The following is a 5,330-nucleotide window of genomic DNA, read 5'->3' as shown; positions in this document are numbered from 1 at the left end:
ACGTTAGGAGCCAAACCCTACCATTTTTCGTTGAAAACCAAGGCAGATATTACTATCGGACCTTTGTCGATAATAGAGTAGCTGATAGCAGTAGAGGGGGAGAACTTCAGGAAGAGGACCTGAAGAGGAATAGAGATGTTGAGGTCCGAGAAGCCAGGGTTTCATGAAACAAAAAGGCCAAGCAGATTCAATGAGGCAGAGAATGTAGTAACAAAATCTAAGTATAAGGATTTTCTCAACCACAGTATTATAAAGCATTCCATTCCAATTGATATACAATGAGAGTGGCTTTGGCTATGTAACGTTACATGAAGATTATTGGAGGCATAACGTGAATCCAAATGCAATCGTGTGAATGGAAACGCAAGCGGGGTGTCCACCGCAATGAGAGTTGCTTCGGCTATGTAACGTTACGCGAAGATTAGGGGAGGCATAACGCGAATCCAAATGCAATTGTGTGAATCAAAACTTAAGTGGAGTGTCCACTCCTATCACCCACTTAGAGGAATCACACTGCTTACATTATTCTTAACTGGAAGAGTTAGGTTTTATTTCAATCTTATTTATTTATCTTCTACCACATATTTAATATACTCCATAAGCCTTAAAAGGAAAAAGTTTGGTATATTTTAAAATTAGAATTAAATAATTATTTATCTGGGATTTGAAAAGCTAAGAATGTGTAAATTTAATAGGATTTGAAACTGAAAAATATTTAATTTCATTAATTGAATCATGTATATAATTAAAAATATTATCACATTATTAAATTTAAATGGTTTATATTTTTAATTTTTATTACATAATCAAATTTATATTTTTTATATTTCTTATCTAATATTTTAAAATTTTAAAATTTATTTATGTTTTTTCACATATATATATACATAAATATAATTATTCCATTGAACCATTTTTAAACATAAACCATCTTCTAATTCTTAAGATCTAAATGGTAACTTTAAATTATCTCTAAAGGACAAATGAGCCAAGTTCCCATCTCGATCCAAATCATAAAAGCAAAGCATGTATTTAACGACGCTAACGACCTGTTTACAGTACACTGAATCTAAAGAGCCAAAAAATTAAAAATAACTTTCAAAGCAGATATTCACGGATTATAACACTAACCACTTTGTATAATTCTTTCTACCAAGAGTTTGGTGCAGAGGATAAACCAAGTCATATTAATGTTAATGTATTGGAATGAGCATAATTTCATATTAATGTTAATGTAGTGAAATTAGTGTAATTACTATCAATCATGGTCAACTATGGTTGAAACAGTAACAAGGATTGTCTCACTATGAAAATAAATCATGTTTATTTTAGTTTTTGTAATATTTATATTTGGGTTTATGAACGTAGGGTTTATAATATTAGTCTCTTGGGTTTAATATTATTCCATTGGGTTCATAATCCCTTGGAATTTTAGTATTAATCCATTGGATTTATTATTCATTTGACTTTATAATATCAATCCCTTGGGTTTATTATTCCCTTAAGTTTATAATATCAATCATGGTCAACCATTGTCAATCATAGTAAACCATGGCCAACCATGTTTGAATGTCGCATTCTCACAAAGATTGTCTCACCATCAAAATAAACCATGTTTATTTTAGTGTTTGTAGTATTTATATTTGGGTTTACCAATGTTAAGTTTATCATATTAGACCTATAGGTTTAAAAATATTCCCTTGGGTTCATAATCCCTTGGGGTTTTAATATTAATCTCTTATGTGATAAACTTTATTATAATAACTTAAAATTATGTAATAAACCTTATTATAATAAATTATGTGATAAACTTTATTATATTAACTTAAATTTTTTTATTGAAATTAAATAATTTGTATATATCAATAAATAAATAAATATAAATATATATATAGAAAATAAAAAATTTAATTTATTATCAAAACATTTAATAAATTTTATTATCATTTTGAGATATTTTATAGATGAATACCCTATTACATAAAGTGGTTGCCAAATATGCTAGGTGCATAATTATAATTTACTGCAGCATTCAGTTTACAAAAGGAAATGAAGTCCCCATAGGCAATACCTAAATTTACCCGCCATGTTTTTTTGGGAACTTAACTATGTTCCCCTCTTTGCGTACTTTATAGCCTCTTACATCTTAGTAAATGTTGCAACTAGCTTAGTGTCGTCTAATAGTGCACAAGTATTTATTTGAGGGCGACTTAAACTCATACATGGAACCCCAGTATCCTTATTTTAGGTCGTCTATGTTTGTGCTCGCAACGAGGTTGGAAGATCACGAAGCTACATCAGCAATGATGTAAAAATTTGTAGCTGCAGATGAACTCAACAACCTGAATTTATAATTTATAGAAATTGCAGAACTATATGTAACATTAAAGATTAAATAGGCGCTCTCGACTTGCATTGTTCTTTAAACGTCTGGTTCAACCGTCCGGACTTGCATTTGATGCATTCTTTTGAGGAATTATTTGGCGGAGTAACTTCTCTAAGTTGGTGTTAGAACAACCTCCTTCCTCGACCGCTCGCTTCGCAGTTTCCTTCCATTTTCTAGTTCCTCTCCTCATTTTGTCTCCTTCTTCACCTCCTATTAAATTCCTCACCAACGCCGCCACCTCTTCTCTTTTCACAGTTTGTTTTAATTGCAGTCCTACGCTCCACTCTTCACAAACGAATTTCGCATTTGTATGTTGCTCGGCATAGGTGGGCCAGCATATCATCGGCACTCCCGCGCTTATGCTTTCCAACGTGGAGTTCCACCCGCTATGAGTCAGAAACCCTCCCACAGAAGGGTGGGACAGTACTTTTATCTGAGGCACCCACCCAACCAACAAACCTCTATCCTTTGTTTCTTCAATGAACTCTTTGGGCAATATGGCAGATTCACCATGAACTATATCTTCTCGGACAACCCACAGAAAGTGTTGGTTGCTGGAAGCCAATCCCCATGCAAATTCCAGGAGTTGTTGATTAGACAAAACTGTAATGCTTCCCAAACAAACGTACATGACAGAGCATGGCTTCCGAGATTCCAACCATGTGAGACAGCTATTTTCTTCCTTCCACATACTCAATTCATCCGAGGATCCATCCTTATCTTTACAATGGAATGACTGAGAGAGCAGTAGAGGACCGATGGGATATACACGGAAGTTAAGTCTGAGTGCCTCTAAGACTGGGCCTTCCAGTTCTTCGAATGTGTTAACTATTACTGCGGCTGCTGATAATGTACCTTGGCCTTGAATCATACTATATTGAACAGCCAGATCCGAAATGTCTGTGACTAAGAGGAAGTTTGGAAGATCCCTCAGCCGCAGCGGGGGCATTCCCGGGATGCAAGTGATTCTCACTTCATCAAGATATTCCTCGGTGAGGCAGCTTTCATCTGTCAAACATGAAAACTATTCTATCATAATAAAGCAGGATGCACCTGATCGCTTATGTGTGGGTGTAATTAACAGGAAAAGAGACAGGAAGATGTTAATATTTGTTGCTTACCTTTGAGAGGAAGATATCCTTTGTCTATGAGCAGAGGAATGGAAAAAAAGGACGTGAAACCGAACGCGCTGGTCGGCCAGAAAGCAACTCTGGGAACACCATATTCGTCCGCAACAACCTGCGTCTTTGATAGAAGTCCATCAGACACAATGAAGGAGACTCGAGGAACGTCGGGAAGACGTCGGATTTTCTCCATCAACTTCCGTAAATGAATATGAGCGTGAATCTCCATCGAAATGAAGAGCTCCCCAAGATTTTGATTTTGACTACACCCGTGTTGGGCGGGCAGCCCGTCCGGCACAGTTTCGAATCTAATATTCATATGATTCTTGTTTTGCATCATGGAATCTTCACGGGTCGTAATTGCCCCAGACTCAGAAAGGCGCCTTTGGACAAATTCGGTAGTGACGAAAGTGATATAGAACCCGCGGCTGGACAGAACATTGGCCAGGTTCATGAAAGGCTTTATGTGGCCCTGCAGCGGAAATGGAAATAATAGGGCATGGAGGGCACCATTATCAACTGAAACTGATTCCGATGCTTCCATGTTCTCATTCATGAAGGGAAAGACAGTGAGAAGGATCTGAACTACTGAAGGAGCTCAGAGATGCGAAGAGGGATCTGAAGTCTGGAAGAAGCGCAGAGTTGTGGGGCTATTTATAGAGTTATTCCATGGCATTAGAGTTGCAGTTCCCACAATATTGTTGACACTTAGAAATGCGTATAAAATAATGTCGTAGGCACCTCACATCTGACGGCCGCAACCAATGGAAAAATCCAAAACTTATGTTATATTATCACATCATGTTTGGACTTATTCTCGCATATTATTATGCCAGGTTTCCCGATTTATCACTTCATAGTATATGATATTATGGTTTCCCGATTTATCACTTCATATTATATGATATTATGGTTCTTGAACTTCCATGACGAATGGTTGGACACTGCGGCGTCAACTGATGCCAAATGGAGATGGAAGGGATTTAAAAACGCAACCCTTGAATAAATTGCATGCAGTCACCGGTGAATATTATATTCGGGAGTCGCCCATACATTTATACATTTTATATACCTAGATGCCCGAATGAATTGATCTAAACCACAAGCAAACATAACTTTCTGATAATAAGCAAATTTAATAGCTGTAATCTAATTTTTTCTAGGTCTGTAATCTAAAATTCTAAAGTTTAACAGTTGTAATCCAAATTTTGCATAAAAAATTCTAGATTTGTCCCACTAAGCTATGTTTATCCCTTTATTCTGAAATTTAACAACTGGCAGAAATTTCTATTTTTTATACAAATTATGCGGAAATTTCCATTTTTATTCCATCATTCTGAAATTTAACACCTGTAATCGAAATTGTGCAGAAATTTCCAGGTTCGTCGGACTACGGGATTTTTATCCCGGCAAAACAGTTGCATTTTAAATTAAAATTTAGAATTAAAAAAAGATAAACAAGTTGATGCGGGATTGTTACACTTTGGCATTTACACCTAGACTTATACGGAGAACATCTCTCAAATATATAAATCATTTTTCCAAAAGAGGGATACTGAAGGCATTGTCCTTGCATGTGCCATGGCCGGCTAAAAACAAAGTCAAATTATTATTTTTTATTAGCATTGTTTAAATAAATCATTTTTCCAAAAGAAGGATACTGAAGGCCTCCTCGTTGCATGTGCCTTTTCCAGCTCAACACAGTGACAAATTATTATGTTTTACGACTCCACAGGACAGCCAACGCACCGATGCTGAAAAAAAAAAAAAGAGTCAAGGGATCTCTACTGGAATGGTTCATGAGGCACAATACTTGCTAA

At 35.9% G+C, this 5,330-nt stretch overlaps 1 pseudogene; it reads right to left on the bottom strand.

Moving 5' to 3' along the window:
* Positions 1 to 2,422: 2,422 nt before the first annotated feature.
* On the bottom strand, positions 2,423 to 4,054 carry LOC149254313 (7-deoxyloganetin glucosyltransferase pseudogene; annotated as a pseudogene).
* Positions 4,055 to 5,330: the final 1,276 nt, after the last annotated feature.

The sequence above is a fragment of the Pinus tabuliformis genome, chromosome 7 (genome assembly GCF_031772625.1).
Source record: "Pinus tabuliformis cultivar Carrire ecotype Pingquan chromosome 7, CPIR1, whole genome shotgun sequence".
NCBI lineage: Eukaryota > Viridiplantae > Streptophyta > Pinopsida > Pinales > Pinaceae > Pinus > Pinus tabuliformis.
The sequence above is the reverse complement of the archived record's forward strand: the minus strand, read 5'-3'. Positions and strand labels throughout refer to the sequence as shown.